The sequence below is a fragment of the Amblyomma maculatum genome, chromosome 1 (genome assembly GCF_055883805.1).
Source record: "Amblyomma maculatum isolate TAMU_Amacu chromosome 1, ASM5588380v1, whole genome shotgun sequence".
Taxonomy (NCBI): Eukaryota; Metazoa; Arthropoda; class Arachnida; order Ixodida; family Ixodidae; genus Amblyomma; species Amblyomma maculatum.
Window position 1 is genome coordinate 19,017,163 of NC_139344.1, and position 21,448 is coordinate 19,038,610.

Consider the following 21,448-nt stretch of genomic DNA (forward strand, 5'->3'; position numbering starts at 1 on the left):
GTAGTTCGCACACATAGTAAGACGAAGGACGACGCACTTGAAGTAACAAGACTAAAATTAACTTTATATAACACAAAGACAAAGTGCGGAAAACTTATTTACAAAAGACAGAGAGGTGACTATACTACAAGAGAGGCTGACTGCAAACAAAGTGCAGCTCCACGAGCTGGCGCACTATCAGCAACATGAGCTCGTAGCTCCCTTCACGACTTCTAAGCCAGCGCCTGCCGCTGCCGCTATCGTAGCATGGCCAAGCCAGAACTGGCGATCGCCACGCGGCGCGCGCTCAAATCACTGTTTCCGAATTCTCGAGAAGCGGAGGAGGAGGAGTGGAAACAGCATAGCGCTGCAAAAGCTCTGCTCCCCCCCCCCCCCCCCTTCGGTTCACTAGAGAAGCCCAAAAATTTCTCGAAGCCATAGGCTGCACTCTTGGCCTCCTGAAGGACACGGAGTGAGGAGGGCCAGGTCAGTGTGGTGGGATGCACGCAAGTCAGCGTGCCTTTTCGACCATGTCTAGAGTGGTGAGGAGGTGCAGCGCAGCGGCCGAGATTGTGCAATCGGCTGGGCCGCCACCTGAAAGCTGCTCGGACCTTCCATCTGCGTCGCTTTCTCCAGCGTGCGCGCTGAAACGTTAAGAAATGAACTGCCGCAGCCTTACATACGGTACAAAGTTTTCCTGCACAGAACGAAAGTGACAACGCAGAAGTAAAAGTTTACTGTTAGGGGAGCTGTGCATATAAATTAAGAAAGCATATGACTGGCTAGGTGTGAAATGAGTCGTTCCTTTTCTGAGCACTATGCAACAAACTTGAGCACGGAGATGTGGACAGCCAGAAGGCATTACCAAATGCAAATGTATCAGAGCAAAGACAGGTGATCACAGATACCCCCATTAAGCCTCTGCAGCAAGAATGAATAAATTGCTCCTTTCGAAAAGAAGTGTAAAATCTAAAATAGCAGACAGGTTGAAGAGTGCCTTGCATATTTTAAGAATTTGACGAGATGACGGCGCGTCCTAAAATGCATACATCGGCCCCTTTTTTTTCTGGAAATACAGTCGAACATGGATATATCGAAACCGGATATTTCAAATTTTAGATATATCGAACTCATAGACTATCCCTTTGAAAATCCCATGTAAAAGTATAGGAAAGCCACGTCGTATATCGAACTCAATTTCACCGGTCGTTCGATATATCGAACTCTGCACCACGCATTGGACGGTGCGCAGACGCATCTCCAGTGTGTGTTGTGAACGCTCTGCGCGCGGCGGCTGACGTGCGATGAGCGTCTCGTGTGGGCGTGCTGAACGCACACAAGCTTAAGGCCGGCCCACATGGAGCGATTTTCCCGCGACAAACCTTGCGACCAGCCGCCTGGCGGCCGTTCGCCGGCTATCAAGCCGGGCCAGATATTTTCCCCGGCGGCCAGGCGAACGGCTGCTCCTGGGCGTGACCACTGTGAGATGGCAGCACTTGCTGCCGCTCCACGCCAGCTGCAGCTCCGAGTCATGCGTGCCGACAATACGCAAAACTTTAGAAAAGTGGGCTAAAATTTGTTCCCATAAATAATAAGTGAAATGTTCAATACTGAATTCTTCCTGAGGATCGCTGAGCCGTACCGAGTGGCTGATATAGAAGGGACCGCTGCGATAAAAGCAAGGTTCTGCTCATAACCAGCTGCCGCCCTTGCGGCACGGCTGCTCCAGTCCGCTTGCACGTAGCCTTCGCTAAAAGGTGGAGCCGAAGTTAATCATATTTTGTTTTTATTGTTAGAGAATGGGATTGAAAGTTAGGCAGTTGCATGAGTAGACCATTTACTATAGCACGAAAGAATTTCATAGCACGCTTCATGTACTACTGTACCATCGATGCAAAACACAATAGGCCTAGCAACAACTAGGGAGAAGCGCACGGCAGAGCACTGTCGTCCGCCGCGCCAGCGGGGGGCACTGCTTTGGGAATGTCCCGCCATAAGGTGCTGTAAGCTTTGCGATCTTGCCTATTCTGATGATACAGCTGAAGCGGGAGCTTTGTCAACGTTCCGCTCAATACTGGCTCAAACCCTGGTTCAGAGAGGCGCGCCTGCAGTATGGTGTTGCTACGGCGTCGGACGTACACTCAGAGGCAGTATACAAGCGCTGTCGGGCGCAATTTGAGACACTGCCTATTTTATGTGTTGCTCTTGACTGTGAAAAGTGAGTTATTGAATCGGACCCAGGTCGTGCGTTTTCTCACTTGGGCGCAGACACTGCCGACGCCGCCAGTTTTTCGCTGCATGTGGTTCGGCACTGCGACAGTGCGTCGGTGTTCCGCCGCACTGCATGAAGTTCATAGAGAAAGTTCGCTCCATGTGTTTGGCTCTTTATACAGCAGCCGCAGATGCTAAAAAGCGGCATATCTTTCTTTTTTTTTGCGAGAGTCGTTTATTCTTGCCGTCGTGCTGAATGTATGCTATGATGGCTACTGAGGTTAAAGGTCCACTGAAACGGTCACCAAGAAGCCACTGATAAACGTGTTCAGTGTGTAGAACGAATCCATTTGAGCATTAACCAAAGTATAACACCTTGGATCAAAGCCAGCGATTTATTAATAATTTTTAAAAACAGCGTTTCTTGAAATTCGCGGGCAGAGAGGTTGTCGCTTGGCAGTGTCGCATGGAAATATTTCCTTAAGCCGTGAAGTCACTAGTGAGTTGACTGGCAAGGCTTGCTAGAAGCTGCCATTCGCTGCGGCCACTGCAACCATGACGCCACAGACACACTTCCGGTAGCTGCGAAAGTCGTCTGCTCGTGCGCTGCACGAGCTCCTCAGGCGCGTCCTCAGGCGCTCAAGCACCGCACGATGGCAGCACCTCCTCGACCGCCGTAAACACTACTGCTGTGGCCCCTCCTCTCGCATACTCGAACGACACGGCGGATCGTTAGCGCTTATGTCCGAAATAAAGTGAGCTAAAGTTTGTTGGCATCTGGAATACTGAGCCGAATATGAAGTATGAAGCCCTCGTGAGGATCGCTGACCAGCAACAAATTGCTGGTAAGAGCGATAGCCGTGATACAAGCAAGTTTCTGCGCAAGCCAGCTGCCGCTGGTGCATTTCGGCTCATCCGATCTGCTCGTACTAGCTCTGCGATTAATGCGTCGCCAGAATTAATCCTATGGTTTTTTTACTATGGCAGGATAGGATTCACAATAGGGCAGTTTCATAAGTAGACGATTTACGACAGCGTTGAACAGTTCCAAAGCGCCGACCGCCGCGGCTTCAAGCGAAACAATTTAGGCCTAGCGACGACTACGGACGGTCACGCACGGCGCCGTCGTTCACCGCGCTCGCGTGCCCCACCCTCGCGGTAAAGTGCAACATACATCAGTCTGCTTGCGGCATCCCGTGCTGCAAGCGTTGCAAACTCATGCATTTTCATTACAGCTAAGGCCGCGCATTTTTTGATGTTCTGCTCAGCAACAAGCCGTTCAAACGATACTGCAGGTAGGACAAGGCTTCAGCACGCAGCAGTCGGCCGTAATCGAAGACGTCGGGTGGCACAGTAGACACCGCATATTCTATTCATCGATCTTTAAACATGATACAGTGGGCAAATGAATAACTTTGTGAAGCAGACCCGCTCATAAGTTTCGCGCACTCGAGCGCCGATGAGTAGCCTCCGTCAACAGACGCCGCCATAACCTCGGCTAACGACGCAAACCGAGGTCGCCAAGCTCGGTTTGCGATAACCGCGGTTAGTGGTGTAACCATGGTTTGGTCCGCCGTGTAGCATGGGCTAACCACTGTTTCGCTAACCGCGGTTACGCTGCACGAACTGGCAAATTCCTCAGGCGTCCTCAGCGAGAATGGGTAGACCCGAGTACACAGGCGAGTGAGCGAACGTGCGGGATCCGGAAGTTCATCGAAGTGACGTATTTCTGGGCAGAGCTTTGAACTTGCTTGCATTCTTTATTTTTTTATGACTCCTTTCGGCGTACGAGCCGTTTTTAATCGCCGATATCTCTGGCGTTGAAGAGGCTAAATCGAAAATTTTTGCGGGAGACTGATGGGTGGTTCAATATCTATCAGTGCTATGGCGCTGTTTACCCTTCTTGGTGACTATTTCAGTGGACCTTTAAGAAGCATCAATTTTTTTTTCTTTTGTGAGAGTTGTTCTTGTCGGGCTGAACGTGTGGCGCAGCGTAAGCTATGACAGCTGCGGACATTAAGAAGCGGAAGATTTATTTTTTTTTGTGAGTTGTTCATTCTTGCATCTATGAATCAACGAAAGCATGTGGTCGGCTGCGATGACACCGGCTTTTAGCATTGTTCGCTCCAAACGCCATTTGCAGCTATCACACTTGCCAATGATTTTGTAGCAGTGGACTACGCCCGCCCCACCCCAAGCGCGGAGCGATAAATCGAACCAGGCTTGTGCCAATCAAGCCATCACGCGGTCACTCTGCCAAGTTCGCTCTGCCACCGCAGGATTTATGACAAGTATAGTCAAAACATAAACACATCCTGACGTTATCGCTGCGCAGCATCTTGGCGTGCTGCCAATAAATGAGCTGTGGATGCGACGGTCGAAACGGAGCGATGCGCCACCGAACGCTTTTTTTTTTTTTTTCAAGTTCTCGGCGGCAAAAATGGGGAGTCAATTCATTATGCGAGGGGGTTGACTACACGACAAATACCGCATCATTTTTCACGATCGCAAGTGGTGTCTGAAGCCAATTTCTGTATATCGAATTATCAATATATCGAACTATTTCGCGGGCCCCTTCGAGTTCGATATATCTGGGTTCGACTGTATGACGAAACAAGTTTTTTATTCTCCTGAGAGCAGAAAGGCGAACAAAAATACTCACTCAAACCATAACCTTGATAGCTCATACCGTGTACCACCAGTGAACCTACACTCGCGTCGAGGACAAAGCAAGCTTAGCACAAGCCGTTCAGAGCACATGAGGCACCCGGGTGGAACGGCAGCCAGAGCAGATTATCTGTGGTGCTTGGCTCCCCCTCTTCGTCTATTGCCCGGCTTCCGTCGCGATAAGTGTGGCAGCCAACTGCATACATTTGCACAAAATACTTTCCAGAAAAATCAGCACGATGTGCCAACATCCCAACACAAGCATGGCTTCATGTGCTTTACCTGTGTGGATGCACTAAACACATCCATTTAATACAAAGCTCGAGAGAGCTAACTGGCAATAATGCAGCAATCAAAGTGCTTTATAAAAACAAGCAAACATGTCATGCTCTGCCCTGATACGTATGTAGTAAATTTTCAGCAGAAAAAGCAATTCGAGATATATGGCACGTGAAAAGACAGTGATCATTCTGCGAGTTGCAAAAGGGTCGTTTGCCCCGCCATATGAGCGGAAGTCAAAGAGATAAAGCGAAGGCACACGCTGCACTGTTTTCAATGCTGTGTCAAGCAAGGAAGTGAGAAAGAAAGGGCTAAATCTCTCCTCAGCAAATACCCTTGTCGCATGCGCACACGTTCAGGTTCTTGTTTGATAGCAGCATAACAATAGTGGAAAGCAGCTGCTCCACAGCTATTCGCAGCAGCCTGAGAAATTTTAACCAACCCTGTACCTTGCCTTGGATTTTTTCCTACTGCAGTCGCCTTTTCATACTCGTGTTACACAGGCTGTTTCAACTGCCGCTCAGTTAAATGACAGTTCAGCTTTTCGACAGACGAACTGAACAGCATTCGACTGTAGTTACATGGAACATATCGCAAAACTCAGTTGTCCATCAGAATTACGTGATCCCGCCATATGCAAGCAATTTTTAAAAAACAAATTGCTTTATTTTTTATTATAAATTACTTTTTATAAACATTTGCACGATTTATATTATTGAAAACACAGAGCACAGCAGACGAAGGACAAGCGAGTAGACGAGAACAGCACTGAGTGTTCTGAAAAATGTTGCACCAACTACTCAACTTTCCGTTTTATATTAATGAATTATGCATTTTGCGCATGTTTTCTCTTTCGAGGATGTGACAACTGAACTCGACACAGAGCCAAGTCAATCCACTTCAGGCACGTCTGAATTCGCTGCTTAATTGCCGTTTTTTTTGGTGCTGGTTCGTGCGCTTGTGTTTTGACACTCATTTGAGTAGGTAAAGTTGCAGGCTGGGACTTGTGCTAGCCAGGGCAAAAACCTTCCGTATGATTTTAGAATGCACAGAGGTTGGAAATGCTGCCGACTCCGATGCGGCGCGTCCGCTGACAGCCATATTGTCAGTTGACTGGTTCAACTGCGACCGCTGACCTTAGTTTAACTGAACTGCAGTCAAGATATCAAATGCAGTTGGCGCTGCCATGTAACATCGGTAACTGCTGTTCAGTTCAACTGACCGCGAACTGAACTGCCGTTGAAAACGCCCATGTAACAAAGGTATTATTTCCGTTTTTGGCTCATAGGATCATCGGTTCCAAGTTTAGAGAAAGCCATCTTGAAGCAAACATTCATGCCTTGCCCTGTTGACCTCCCCTCCACCGTTTTCTTTTTCTTAAGCAAAAGCATACATAAACCCCATCAGTGATTACTGCACCCCACCTCCCCCGGCTAGATGAAGTCCTCTTAACGAATTGTTGGCTTGGAAACTGAGGTCCACCCAGAACCTTTGCTTGGTACTGTTTGAAACAGTGGGTATAGAGGCAGCAAAATACAAAGAAGCATCATTATTTTATTGTTTGAAGTTTATTTCCTTTCTTTACAAGAGCTGGCAGCAACTTTCTGAATTGTCTGCAAGGTAGTCTTATAAGGTGTTCCTCGAAGTGCAGTGGTGGTCCTAAACACCAACTTCAGCACCTCCTTCCAAATAAGTACCCCTACTCGGCCGAAACAGCTGCAATAGTGTTGGCCAAACAGCACGGAGACACTTCAGTTCTGGATCTCAAGATCACACAACAGCCTCAATGTCAGCTTGTTGCCTCCTCTCAGGAGGAATCCAGAAACCCATAATGCCTATACTGAACACTGTACACTCGAAATCCTACCAACGGATACCAAATCACTTGGGCTCCTGGTCACAGAGGGCTTGAGGGCAATGCAGCTACGCATGGCTTAGCTTGAGGACATACGAACTGAGCATACATCTTCCCCGACCTTACACCCCTGCCTTCTGCCTATGGTGAAATATTACTTTCTGAACACAGAGACAAGTCCCCTTTCCCCCACACTGCCTGGAAAGGTGCTAACTCAGAGTGTAAAGAAGAAGATGACCTGGCGCCAATGCGCCAGATCATCTGGCACCAGAGCACCAGCTGTTTGAGCCAGCGCCTACCTTGCAAGCGTCTACCTGCAAGCCTCGACTTAGCCCTAGCAAATGAACTCGCCTTACAATAAAGCTCGTTATAAAACCGATAGTTTCTCTAACTTTCACCATGCTAAATATTATCTTCCCATATCAATACTGGGTCTGCCTTTGGTGCAGTGAGACCACACCACATACCACGCCACTTTAGGATGCGCCAGTGGCAAACTTTCAGGCCTGGACATACAAAATTTCTAGGAACACTGGGAGACTACCCTGGTAAGCTCATACTTGCAATCCAGAAAAAAATGGTGCCCCAGGTCAGAGCTACAGGGGTGGCCATTGGCAAAAGGGATCCTGAAATAAGGATTCCACCTGCAGTGCTTCATCTGAACTTCGTTTTTGTCAAATAAATGTTTTCAACAACAATATAAGGTGTACTAAGAGGCAACAACAAGAGACTAGTTCAACAAGCCGAATGATTGAAATAAGTCTAATGTAGCTGTAAACAGAAACAAGCAATCTATGAGAAGAATTACCCGTATCATTAGTAATAAAAAAGAAACTGATCAGCGGAGACACTTTCCAATGTCGTCATACTTGCCATTGAGAGTCAATTCTTGGGTAGACATTTTCCAATGTCTTCAAGCTGCAGAAAAAAATAGATATTCAGTTCCTCTGGCCTTTTTAGTGCCAGCACAGGAACGAAAACAGCCAAACATATATACAATATTCCTTAGAGCAGGACATAACAGTGAGTTAAGCCAGGATGGTGCATTGTGCAAGTTACAAATGCAAGAAAGCTTTTCACATTAATTCGAAAGAATGCTGTGGTCTAGGCTTAGTTAAACATCTCCTGAGAGGCCTTGCAAATGCATGAAACATTATACTCAGTAACAAAATTCACCGTCAAAGTGAGAAATGTACCAAAACTTTGAACCGATTACTAACCTGAGTTGAAAAGGGTTTCAGCATGACATAGGCTCCCAGGTAGGTGATGGCTTGCGTAAATACACCCGGGTCCAAGGGGTATGGCAGCATGGTAGTTGATAAGCAGGAATCAATCAGAAGCTGGATTCATAGAATGCACTGCCTCTTCAGCACCTTGTCCTTGTCAGTGAGTGGTGACAGGGCAGAGCATTCTAAAGTGGCTGCAGGTAAAGTATAGAAGCCTGTATTGAAAGCAGATACTTATCGATAATAATAATGGCAGTGACAAGCCCTAAAGTGCAATTGGTTTGATAAAGGAAGCTATTATGAAAAACATTATAGCAACAGTAGTTAAAAATGCAGTTGACAAACCACTCAGAAAAAGCTTTAGTCCACGAGAATGTGAGAAATTGAAGCATAATATAAAAATGTTGATGCAGTATTCTGCACAATATTACTCCATCGGCTGAATTCTTATACGAGGTAGCTATTTGCTACTCAGAAAAAAATTCAGAAATGGCCTGGACCCAAATATTCTGTGCACAACTTTTTAGCAGGCACTTTGCAGCTGCAATGAGTGCCAGTGAAGACAAAAGAAGGCATTTTTGCAGTTCTAAAATGTGTATATTATGTATAAGAGAGCAATTCTTTTAAATGACTTCGGCAGATACCTTACAAGGAAAACAATATATGAGATGTGATCCATTTACATAAAAAATCGATAATGGCAGCAGAAAATTTTCAATGTAAACATGCTCTTCAAAGCCACTGGAATACGTCAAGCATACTGCACCTCTGGTATTCTGAGGAGTGATGAAGCTTAAATAGGACGTGTTGCTGAGCTATAATTCATCAAGTTTCAAGAGAAAGAACACTCATGACACAGGATATGAAACAAGCACTCGGTCAACCGTGTCTTGAGTGGGTGTTTTTTCATGCAACATTCGAATGTATGAAGAGTGTTTTTATGAAGCCAGTCAGTGGTACAAAATATTTTTTAGTTTACTAGTGCAGTGTCCCGACTTGAGAAAATTTTCGTAGTTCCTGTGCGATCTGCTTCAGCAATACTAAGGTCAAAGAAAGGAGGTGGCAAAAGCAAATGGGCCAAAATTTTGAGCCCAAGCCCGGCCCAGGCTCATCGCTTCAGACCCGAGCCCGGACCGGTCCGACACTGAAAGGGCCTGAGCCTAGCCCGGCCCACAGATTTAGGGTCCGGGCCCGACCAGTCATTCCTTATTTGCAGTTGAAGCGATGATACAGAAGGAAATAATTTCAGGATGATAATTTTTATCTAAGATCTTGAAATGTTGAGTTCTCACGTTCAAAACGAAAAATTTGCTGAATATATAGAGGGACAGCACATACGTAGAATTAACTTATTATGCAACAAGTTATGCATTGAACTGAGGCATTTGTGGCACTCCTGGACCCTCTATGCTTGGTCACAAACAGAAAAACTATTACACATAGGAATTCAAGGCGGGCAAGACCTGTGGGTCCTTTGCATGCATATGCTTGGTCATCGACTGCTACCAAAGATGCGTTGTCGGCGAAGAGGAAAGGTGCATCGATGCCGGGAAAGAACTCTGAAACTCTCGCTTGCGGAGGACACAAAAAACTGCTGTGCATTTTGCTTATCGCACTATGGCCGCATTCGCATTTTCGCAAAAGTTACATGTGTCCAGCCCTGCCTAGCCCGCCCAAGACAAATATACCTTGGCCTGGGTCCGGGCCGAGCCCGAGGAAAAAGGCTCCCGGGAGGCCCGAGTCCGGCCCGCGGGCCGGGCCGGGTACAGGCTTTTGGGCCAGCCCAAGCCCGTGCACAGCTCTAAGTGCTACTTTTAGAATAACGCACTTGGTGGCTATTTTCTAGCAGCCCTGACAGACAAGAATCATTAATTTGTTCAATCTATTATTTCGTTTGTAGGGGCACAAAATTATTTCTCTTCCCGTCTTTCAGCATCTATGTGAATGACGTTGCTTATTGGCTCATACTACACTAGCAAAAAATTATAAAACTCAAATTAAGTTCACTTGTGCCACACCTTTGTCATGTAATTATGAAGTGAAAATGGTGAGAATTGGGCCTAGTTGGTCATCCAACCAACTCCAAACCAGTTGTTAGCTCACGCTGTGTGTGGTGTTTCTTGTCCATCAGGTGTTAGTGCAGTGAGCCACTATGGAAGTGAAAGTGGGCCATGATTTCATTTGGCATCAGTATCATGCATAAACTGTAAATAGTGACAATATTTACAGATCAAATCAGGCATTAATTCAAGAGGACCAGGGTAAGCAAAAATTAAAAAAAAAAAAAAGGCGATTTTTCTTTGTTTTTTATTCTTTTCTGCATCTTTTCCAGTATGACACTTCATCCTGCACAAATTTTACCAACATGAAAAAGCAATCTAAAAGCAATGCGATCAGCAACACGCCTCGCTTTATGCACACTTTTTTTTTTACCTTTCTTACAGCGTAAATCTACAGAAAACATGAAACTTTCCTGATTTTTACCTAAATGACAAGGCCGTCTGACAAAAGTGTTCAAGTTGTTAGCCATGAGAATTCTGGGATGCAGCTTCATGCCTTTCATATGTCTTTCACGTGTTAAGTAGTGGTGATAGTGTTGCCTCTGGTGGATGTGCTGCATCTTCTGTGACAACGAGCATAGCTGCCGAGATGAGGCCTATGGAAGAGTTCAGTCAAGTCAACGGAAACAATCTGAAGAGGATCTGACTCTCATTGCTAAACATATGTGATCACAACAAGCTCAGCCAGGGAAATGTACCTCTCGCTATGTATATCCTAGCATAGCTGAGCTCAGCCACTGCCAATTGTTTTTTATGTGGGCCAAGATGGGGAGGCCAAAAGTATTTTAAAAGCGACGCTGCACGAAATAGTTCTACCGAAGGCCCTGGAACGCCAGCAGCAGACCCGATGAGCTCCTCGAGGGTGAAGCTTTGTGCACTGCTGTAAAAGAAACACCAGGTGTGTGATAACGGTTATGCTCTTGTGGACATGCACATACTTATCAGAATTATAGCACAAAGTTGTGCGTGTAAACTATGTGGCAGAGAGATGTAGCTTGAAGAAAATGGTGCCAAACATTTGGTGTTGTCAACGTCTACAGTGTTGATGCCTCACAAAAATTCCACACTTCTGAAAAGGCTACTTCTGGCGTCTATGAAGCCAACCTGAGAATAGTAATCTATGTGCTATGCTGAACCTCCCGAAGCTGTCAACAAAGTTTTAGTATAATGAAGAGCTGTTAGGTCATATTCAAGCTGTGGCTGAGGAGTCGATGGTGCGTGCTACTGGAGGGGCTGTGGAACTCAACAACAATGACAAAGACATCACTTTTGCCTTGGATAGAAGATGGCAAAAAACGGGACACACTTCCAACAATGGCATCATTTTGCGACCAGTGTTGACACTGGAAAAGTGCTTGATGTTGTAGTCATGGCAAATTACTGTCGCGTGTGCAGCTCAAACAATGGATGTAGTGATCTACAGCACGAAAGCATTTGCCAGTGGAACTACCATGGAACCAGTGGCGGCATGGAAGTTTCAGGTGCACTGCAAATTTTCGGCAGAAGTGAGGAACGCCGTGGAGTGCGATACATAAAGTACCTCTGAGATGGTGATAGTAAGGAGTTTCTGGCGGTAAAAGAAGCAAAGCCATATGGGGACAGCACTGAAGTCACAAAGCTTGAATGTATTGGACATGTGCAGAAGGGAATGGGCATGAGATTGAGAGGGTTTAAACAGGGAAGAAGACAGAAACCTGTCTGATGGAAAAACTTTCAGGGAGAGGATGACTTACGGTCATAGCCATTGACACACTTCAAACTTACTATGGCTTGGCAGTAAGGGAAAAGCGTCTCTCATAGCCTGAGTTGCTTTGGGACGTTAAACCCCACAAACCAAAACAACCAATAAGGAGAAAGGTTGGAAACTTAGAAGAGTTGCGGAAGACCGTTTGGGCAACCTATTTTCACATGGCATCATCTGACACGGACCCATGCTATGGTCTGTATCCAATGGGCCTGGCACCTGGTGTGCTACAACAAAAGTGTGCAGGAAGGCAAGCTGTTTGTGCACAAAGAGAGGCTTCCGCCACCAGTCCTAGACGCACCTTAGCCCATTTGTCGGCAGCTTTCATAGCCAGAGCTTCCGTTGAAATGTCTACACAGACGAATTGAGAACCCAAATGAGTTGTTCAATAGCTTAGTGTAGAAGTGTGCTCCAAAAAATGTCTTTGTGGGCCTGAAGACATTGAAGATTGCCACATTCGATGCGGTGCTAAACATTCAATGATGGCAATACAGCAAGAACTAAGGTTCTTGAGACATGCGGGCTACATCCTGGCAATAACACTTCGCTGGCTAAAAGAAGTCTACCAGTGTTGAGTTTACTTCGTTGCCAGAGCAACACATCAAGCAACAAAACAGGCCTGGGAAGCTAAACAACAGGAAAAGAAGTACAAAGCTGAGCAAGATGATGACTATGCAGCTGGCTCCTACTCAATAAATGGGTAAAAAATTGGTGGCTGAGTGAAAAACGTGAGTGAAATTATTGTTTACTTTAAACACAGTTTTCTGAAAAACAGGAGTTTTTGTTACGTTGGTACCGTTATTTTCAATATTACAATAAATACCATGCTGACCTTTTGGGCGCATACTAAATGACTACATGGCAATATACTGAAACAAAATTAAAGCAGCAGAGTGAATAGTGTTTCTTTAATGATAAAAAAATATTTAAAATGTCATCTAAAATTAGGTCTTTTAAGAAAAGAAGTGATAATAATCCGTTTTTTTTTTTTTTCATAATAAAATACTTTTGGTTCAGCAGATAGACGACAAAGTACTGAACAAAATCAAACCAACCCCTTGGCAATATCTCTATCAGTTGTTGAAGAAAGTGCACCACAATATGCTCAAAAATACATGGGAAGTATAGGGCTTACCAAGTCCCCTTAACATGACACTTAACACATGGCCCCAAGAAGCATGCACTGCCTACAAATTTAGTCAATAAATAAAGAAGCCAGATATCTGCATTTCAGAAAGCATAACATGCAGCAAAGCATGGGTTAGTTTCACAAAGATAAAACTCGAGCATGTATCCCGTGTTTCAGGATTGTTTTTTACTACTAATAAGTGGCTTGCTGATAACCTGCATCATAGCCTCCTTTATACACTCTGTGCCAGTCAACTCCGCGCTCCGCGGCCGTCGCCGCCGCTCCTCCTCCGTTGACAAGTTACGCCTCTGGCTGCCGAGAGATGGCGACAGCGACGTAGGGTCACCTTCACCAGGTGAGTGCCGGGTGCGCCGTGTTGCAAAGCGGTCCGGATAGCCACGCGCTGCTGCTGTCTCGCTGTTTCATGGACTGTTCTGCTGTGTGCAAGGTCATGCTTCTACTTTTCTCTGCCTTCGGGTGCTGCAGGAATACAGCATTGCACCAGCTGGTAAGTGCAAGCTTTGCTTTGTCCTTCCAGCGATCGCTGCATAGTATTCAGCTGCTTTGAGGCTTGTAAAAAATAGTGACAGCACCAATGTGTTTATTAAGCGTCAATACTGCAATAGTAATGTTAGATGCACACCTGTGCTTTCTGGACTGCAATGCTAATTGCTTCCCTGCCTAGCTCGTCTGCGTAGTGTTTTAGTGTGCTCCTGCGAAGCCTTTTCTTTTTTGCAGTATACGCTAATTACGAAAATTTGTGATAAAATAGAAACACAAGATTTACCTATTGTAAAGATGACTACTTTAAAGTGAGTTAAACCAAATCTTGCAAAGCCTATGTTAGTTTCCCTTCTCGCACTCAACCGCATTAAGGCCTGTGAGAAATAATGACAGCACCAGAAGTGTGTTTATTACGCGTCAGTAAGGTAATAACAATATTAAATGTGCACATGTATTTTCTGGACTGCGATGCAAACTTCCTCCCTGGTTAGCTTGTCTGTGTGGTATGTTACATGTGCTCCAGCGCAGTATTTTTTGTTTCGCTAACTACGCAATTCTGTGAAAAAATAAAATCACGAGCTTTGCCTATGGTGACAATTATTTTGGAGTGATCGAAACAGAAAGATGCAACGTGTATATTTGTCTTTCCTTGTTTTTCTACTTAAAAAAAAAATGTTTGTACGACGCACTGAATCATTGAAAGTAACAGCTGATACCAAAATTGTTCTCTTTACAGATCTCAATGGCATACTGTGATGCAGTTGTTCCAATCATCTGTAAATCAAGCTGGCTTCTGAAGTGCTATCAGTGACAGCAGTCACCGTGAACTTTTTCCCCTACTTGTGGCAGCTATTCATCACACCACTTCTACATGGTACTCTTGAAGCACAATTGCTGTTGCGAAATGTGTAAATAAATGCTGGAGCCTTTCTTCTTAAATTTTGTTTAATTGCAGCGTAGACTAGCATCGTAATTTTTCTATTACCATTGACGCTAGCGGAGCAGTCATGCAGTTTTTCGAGCCATGCGCAATTTCTTGAAACTGCCTGACAGAAAATGTCATATAGCGTTGGTGTTATTGCCTAACAAGTATCATGATCACTTGTTATGCTTAGTGGATGTCGGCCTTACAAGTAAATATGCTGAGTATGCACGACTCATGCTTAGGAACAGTGTTGGGAGCCTTAATGATTACATCCTAATGACGGGTCGGCTCTTGGCTACGTGTTGTGGCCGGAAGCTAGTGCTTCTCAGCGACTCCCAAAGCCCAGGCCGTCAGCCGCTTCTGAACAGCCGGGTCAGAGCTGGACACCACAGCCTCTCATCACTCGAGGTCGGAGAGTAGCCAAGTGATTCGAGGGTGGAATTCCAAGCATTTGATCATAATATGTTCAAAGTCACCTTTAGGTGCTCCACACAGGGTGCACTGTGGCGAGAACAGTCCTGGATGGATCAAAGCTAAGAAAGCAGGAGATAGGAATGTACGGGACTGAAGCTGGCGCCATGTCACCTGTTGTAGCTTGGTCAGAGATTTATGAGATGGAGGGTAGATAGTTTGTTGATCACAGTAATGGAGAGAGATTTCGTGGCACAACACCATGCGACATCACTGCGTGCGGCATCAACAACACAGCCGTGCAGAGGAGGCTGCTTGAGAAAGCAGATCTTACGTTCGAAGACGCCGTAAAAACTGCGCTTGCAATGGAAGCCGCGAAAATACTGGCAAGATAGCGAGCTCAAGCAAAAATGTACCTTCCACTTATTAAGTTGAGGCATCAAATGGACGTGCTACATGCTACCGCTGCGGGGACGCACACCTCTCGTTCGTGTGCAAGCAAATCAGCAGTATATGCAATTACTGCGGGTAGCAGGGACACATCGCTCGTGTGTGCAACTCAATGAAAAAGCATGTTTCATTGCAGAAGGGAAAATTTACAGTCGCATGCATCCGCGCCTCTGGTTAGCAAAAGTTCACATGTAAAGCATCAAGTCAACACTGTTGACCGCAGCGTTTCTGCCGATGCGTTTGACATGTGGCTAGTCAACAGCGTCGCGCCTTCGCCACCCTTCACTATAATCGTCAGCGTTTGCGGTAAGCTACTCCATATGGAGCTGGACACCAGTGCGAGCGTTTCCATCATGGAAGTAAAACGTCTTCGGGAGCTGCTACTGCTAAGCCCGTTGTACATAGTGGCGAGGGCAGAGGCATGTTATTCGAAATTATTTTTGGATAGCCTCACCATAATATATATGTCAGTACCTGTCATGCAGTCTGACGTACTTCTGCGAAGCTACTCTGGTGAGCTGAAACCAGTTAAATGTAAAGCACATGTCACAATGAAGTTCCGTGATGGAAAAGCAGCACTACCTTTGTTCCTGACTGGAGAATGTTCACCTACACTTCTAGGCCGAAACTGGATTCCAGACAAGGGTACTGACATTGCTTTCATCAGTCTCAAGTGCTTCAGTGCCTGCAGAGGGAAGGCATCGTGGAGCCAGTTGCTTCTTTGGCTTGAGCTGCACCAATCGTTCCAGTGGCTAAGAAGAATGGACGGGCCCCGAGTTGCAGATTTCAAAGTTACCATTAACCCAGTTGCTGTGTTGGAAAAGTACCCGATTCCGAGAATTTAGGACCTGTGGGCCGTGCTTTCAGGAGGTGAAAAGTTCCCCAAGTTGGATTTGAGGTATGCCTACCAGCAAATAGTGTTTGGTGAAAATTCTAGAAAGTATGTTACAATCTCTACAAACATGGGACTGTTGCAGTACATGTCTCCCTTTTGGTGTGTCATCGGCACCAGCCTTGTTCCAAATGGAGATGAACCTTTTCAGAGGACTGCACATGTTGCAATATATTTCTTTGACATCCCTGCCACTGGTTCGAATGATTCAGAACACCTTCGCAACCTCAGTGCTGTCCTATCGTGACTCCGTGATTTTGGGCCGAAGTTGAAGTTCGACAAGTGCCATTTTTTCTTCGAACAAGTTGAATACCTCGGACACATAATAAGCAAACAAGGGCTGTCGCCAAGTTCGAGCAAGGTATCTGTCATCCGTAATGCACCTGCACCCAGAGACGTCGAGGAATTTTAAAGTTTTTTGGGACTTGTGAACTTCTACATGCGATTTCCACCAAACCTATCTGGATGCTTCCATCCTCTGCATTTGTTTCTCACGAACGAGAAGAAATGGGCATGGGGAAAAGAACAAAAAAAAAGCATTTCATGCAGTGAAGGAATTATTAATGTCTGCCCCTGTCCTAGTGCATTTCAACCCTGAGGAGCCGCTGCGTGTCAGCTGCGATGCCTCTCCATATGGGATTTGTGGAGTTGTGGCACACAGAGAATCTGATGGCCGAGAACTTCCCATTGCTTCTGGCTACAGATGTTTGTTTCGAGCAGAGCAAAACTACAGCAACTGAAAAAAAGGCACTAGCATCTCTATTTGGAATTGAAAAATTCTATCAGTACTTGTGGGCCATTCCTTTCACTGCTTACACGGATCATAAGCTACTACTAGGATAACTGAGTGATGACAAGCCCCTTCCAGTGCAAGTATCCCCATGACTAGTCAGGTGGAAATTGAAACTTTCTGTATACAAGTACAAGCTTGTGTACAAGCCTGGTCTGGACATGAGTCATGTAGATGCCCTCAGTAGGTTGCCATTGCCAGCAAACAACGTGGATCTGCCTACACCTGCTGAAATGTTCATGCTTGAACAAGCATACCTACGACTTGTCACCTGCTGTTGTAGCACAGGCTACAAAAAACTATCCACTCCTGAGTCATGAAGTTCTTGCTGTCATGCGAGGGGAAGAACTTCCAGCAAGACCAGAGGGAAATCCATTCACAGCAAGGAACAGTGAACTCAGCCTCCATAAAGGTTGCTTACTGTGGGGTTCTACAATTGTTATCCCAAAATATTTGCAAGCCAAAGTTTTAGTATTACTTCATGCTGGGCACCCTGGCATCGAGAAAAGCAAGAAAATAGACAGAAGCCACATCTGGTGGCCGATAATTGACGATGACATTGATGAGAGCGTAAAGAGCTGTGCAACGTGGCAAGCTTATCTAAATGACGGCGCTGAGAACGAAACGAAGCACGAAGAACGAAGAAGAAACACAGGCACCTGTGTCTGTGTTTCTTCTTTGCTCTTCGTGTTTTGTCTCGTTCCCAGCGCTGTTATTTAGATATGCAATACCAACTAGCCCGACACCTTGCTCTCATGCCGTTTAACTGCATGCACCTCGGTGCATTCCCACAGAGGCCCTGATCAAGGCTTCACATTGACTCTGGGGGCTCCTTTCATGAGTCATACATCCTGGTCATTGTGGACACCTATTCAAAATGTGTTGAAGTTTTCCCAGTGACGTCAACATCAGTGGATGCTGTTACCATTTCATTCCGAACAGCATTTGCACAGCATGGACTGCCAGATCTCATCGTGCCTGATAATGGACTTGCATTTGCAAGTGAGCAGTATCTGGAATTCTTTACACGTAATGGAATATGTGATACATATGCCTCCCTACCATCCAGCTTCGAATGGTGTGACAGTGTGTGTCGTACCGACTGTCAAGAAAAAGATCAAGAAGAGTGGATCTGGATAGTTTCAAACCCAGATTTCACGGCTCTTACTTCATTACAGAATCACACCACATGAAATAACAGGCAGAGTACCATGTGAGATGCTCATGGGAAGGATGATCAAGACACCTTTGGATCATCGCCTAAATCTGCATACTTCAAAGCTGCTGAAACAGCTTAGGCAAAAGCTACAGGCTGATAAAGGGTGCTGTTATTCTCCATTGCCGAATGTGGGAGACTACGTATTCGCAAAGAACTTTCGGCAGGGGCCACCGTGGGTACTTGCACATGCCACAAGCACCACAGGTCAGTCAGCAGCTACAGATTCTCTCAGTGACAGCACTGTCTGGCATGGGCACGGAGACCACCTTTGCTTTCAATCCCAAGAAGTCTCTGAGCCAATCACTGCACCTCCTGTGATACAAGACAATACAGCCATCCACCAGCTGAGCGTGATACCGATTTGACTTTCTGCAGACTGAGCCAGCCGTGAGTGAGACTAGTGGCACAGAAGAGACTGTCAACTTTTCAAAGTCAGTGTGCTGCAGCCTGAGCTGAGAAGAAGCACTAGAAGCCGCAAGCCTGCGCAGCACTATTTTCTATGACCAATCTGAAATGGAAGGACTGTTGTAATTCTTGTTTCATCTTTACAGCCATTTCACGTGGCGCCACCATGAGGCAGAGCCATAGACCGGTGATAATAAAAAGGCGGCGCGGCGCGGCGCGGCACGGCACGAGCGTGCATGTTTTGCGTGTGCGCAGTCAAACGCAGTGTGTGCTACCCGCGCCTTTCTTGTTCGAAGTTTGGCTACGTTTAGCCGTTGACGGCGTCCGCCGGGCCAGAACGCTTCTCGGCAGAATCCGAACATGCTCGTAACACATACATTTTATGTACAAAGTTAGTGCGTTTCCTTTACTCTGCCCCATGACGTGAACTAGCACGACAGAAACGCGAACGAGGCCGAGACCTTGAGGAATGAGCACTTCGCATCAAAGTCCCAAGAAAATACATTCGTTTCGTGAACACCCTGCGCGCACTAAAGGCAAGAAAAGCGTAGCGCACACGCTATTTTTGTTAAGGAAAGTTTGAGTAAGTCTGCGGAGCAACTCTCCATACCTGCGCCCATATGTGCGATTTTTTTGGAAGCTAGCTGAAAACCAATACGTTCCACATTTCCATTCCGGGACGTTCCGGAGCGTTCGAGCACAAAAGACGGACAATGCAGCAATGTGGTGGGCCACAGTTCCCCGCACTGCAGCTTCGCAATGTGCATAAGAATATGCGTACCTTGAAGTAAGTCATGCAGAACGCTGTCAACCTTTCGCATAAACAGCGCCGGACAAAACAGTGCGAGTTCTTAGTTGGCACTTTACACCACATGATCAAGCACAAAAGAATCGTTGATGCCTTCTTTCTTCGAACCTATCAAACGTGACACGGTGCACCAACCCTCGCGCCTGAGCAAAGCACAAAGAAACGCCGACACCGCAGACTTGCCGACATGGTAACTACCCGTTTGCGTTAAACACGTGAATGCCTGTAGACGGCATTTAACACACAGAGAAAGAGATTCTTAACACGCGCGTACACACTTCTGCAACAAATACGCACGCAAAACGCAACACATTTCACGACGGTTAACCCGGTAACAACCGAAAAAAAAAAAAACCCATGTGATGGCCATGTTGATGAGACCAGCAGCTCCCTGGCGATGAAAATCAGTTTCTGTTTCTGTTTCGTTAATAAAAAAGCTCTTACGCGTATTTTCACTTTTAACGTTATTTATAGAGCTATGTTTTGGTATTTTGCCGTATTGGCGGCTGTATAAATCGTAGCGATGGCCAGTGAATTGCCACTCGTGGACAACGTAGAATACCGACCTGCCGCTTGTTTAGCACAGCATTTGAAAACTCGCATGTAATCATGCGAGTTACGCCAGTGCCTCCAACCAGTATAGACCAACCAGTATAGACCAGTATAGTATAGACCAACACCGTGTTTACAAACAAAGGGGGCGCTCACGGCGTCGCAGTCGACTGGGGGTGAAAAATAGGGTTAGCGCCCATGGGAATACCTGTAACCGAAATATTTTTAAGCAGTTTTCTCATTTCACGGGGCACCTGTGATGTCGTTATTCGGTACAAATCAACTATGAACATCCTAGAACAGATCATCAAAATATGAAATCTCATTACCTAGGCGCACTGTTTTTAAAACACTGCGAAACATGTTGGGGTGCGAGTTGGGCGGGCGACCCGTAGAAATAATACATGTAAACACAACTTACTGGAACATTTTTCTCATTTCGCAGAGCATTAGAAGTGGTGGCCGGTCGTTAAACGTTGACCAGCGCTTTGAAGAAGTGTGTGATAAAGTATGGTGCGTCATTATGGAGGCCGGTCTACTTTTAAAACTCCCCAAATAACATGTGTTATGAATCCAGACAAGGCAAGCTGGGTGCTGCGAATCACGCAGTTTTGCTTACAGTCTGATATACTGCCAGTTCAGTTCAGTCGTGTCCGACTCTTCGTGACCCTATGGACCATATCACGCCACGCTTTCCGGTCTCTCACTATCTTCCTAACATCACTTAACTTCATCTGCAGTGCCTCGAGGATGCCATTTAACCATCGCGTTCGAGGCCTACCCCTTCTCCGGCGACCCTCAACATTTCCCAACATCGAATCTTTCTCCAGCGACTCCTCTCTTCTCATCAGATGACCAAATGTAGCTGAGCTTTAACTTTAAAATTTGACGCTCCAATGAGCAGTCAGGGTTTATGGTCGACAATATTGACTGATTTGATCTTCTGGCAGTCAAAGGAACTCTCAAGAGTCTTCGCCAGCACCACAATTCGAACGCGCCAATTCTTCGACGGTCAGCCTTTTTCACAGTCCAACTCTCGCATCCATACATCACAACTGGAAAGACCATAGCACGAGTTATACGGATCTTGGTTGGTATAGACTAATGTCTGTGCTCTTTACTAGGCGGTCAAGGCTAACTATTGCTCTCTTTCCCAGAAGCAGGCGTCTCCTAATTTCATGGCTCCAGTCTCTTTCCGAGGTAATCTTGGAGACCAAGAAGAGAAAATCTGTCACAGCTTCCACTTCTTGTCCATTGATGCTCCAGGACAATTGACAGGACAAGACGCCATGATCTTTGTCTTTTTAATGTTCAGTTTAAGCCCAAACTTCTCACTCTCTTC

The 21,448-nt window shown here is 45.9% G+C and overlaps 1 long non-coding RNA gene across 1 annotated transcript in view; it reads right to left on the minus strand.

Annotated features, from left to right (window-relative positions):
• Positions 1–19,881, minus strand: part of LOC146201895 (uncharacterized) — a 30,643-nt gene extending 10,762 nt beyond the window's left edge. Inside the window, exons 1-3 of the long non-coding RNA XR_014703598.1 lie at positions 19,528–19,881; positions 8,212–8,411; positions 7,865–7,909 (exon numbers count right to left, since the gene is read on the minus strand). This is a non-coding gene — a long non-coding RNA (uncharacterized LOC146201895). The remainder of the gene's footprint in view (positions 1–7,864; positions 7,910–8,211; positions 8,412–19,527) is intronic.
• Positions 19,882–21,448: the final 1,567 nt, after the last annotated feature.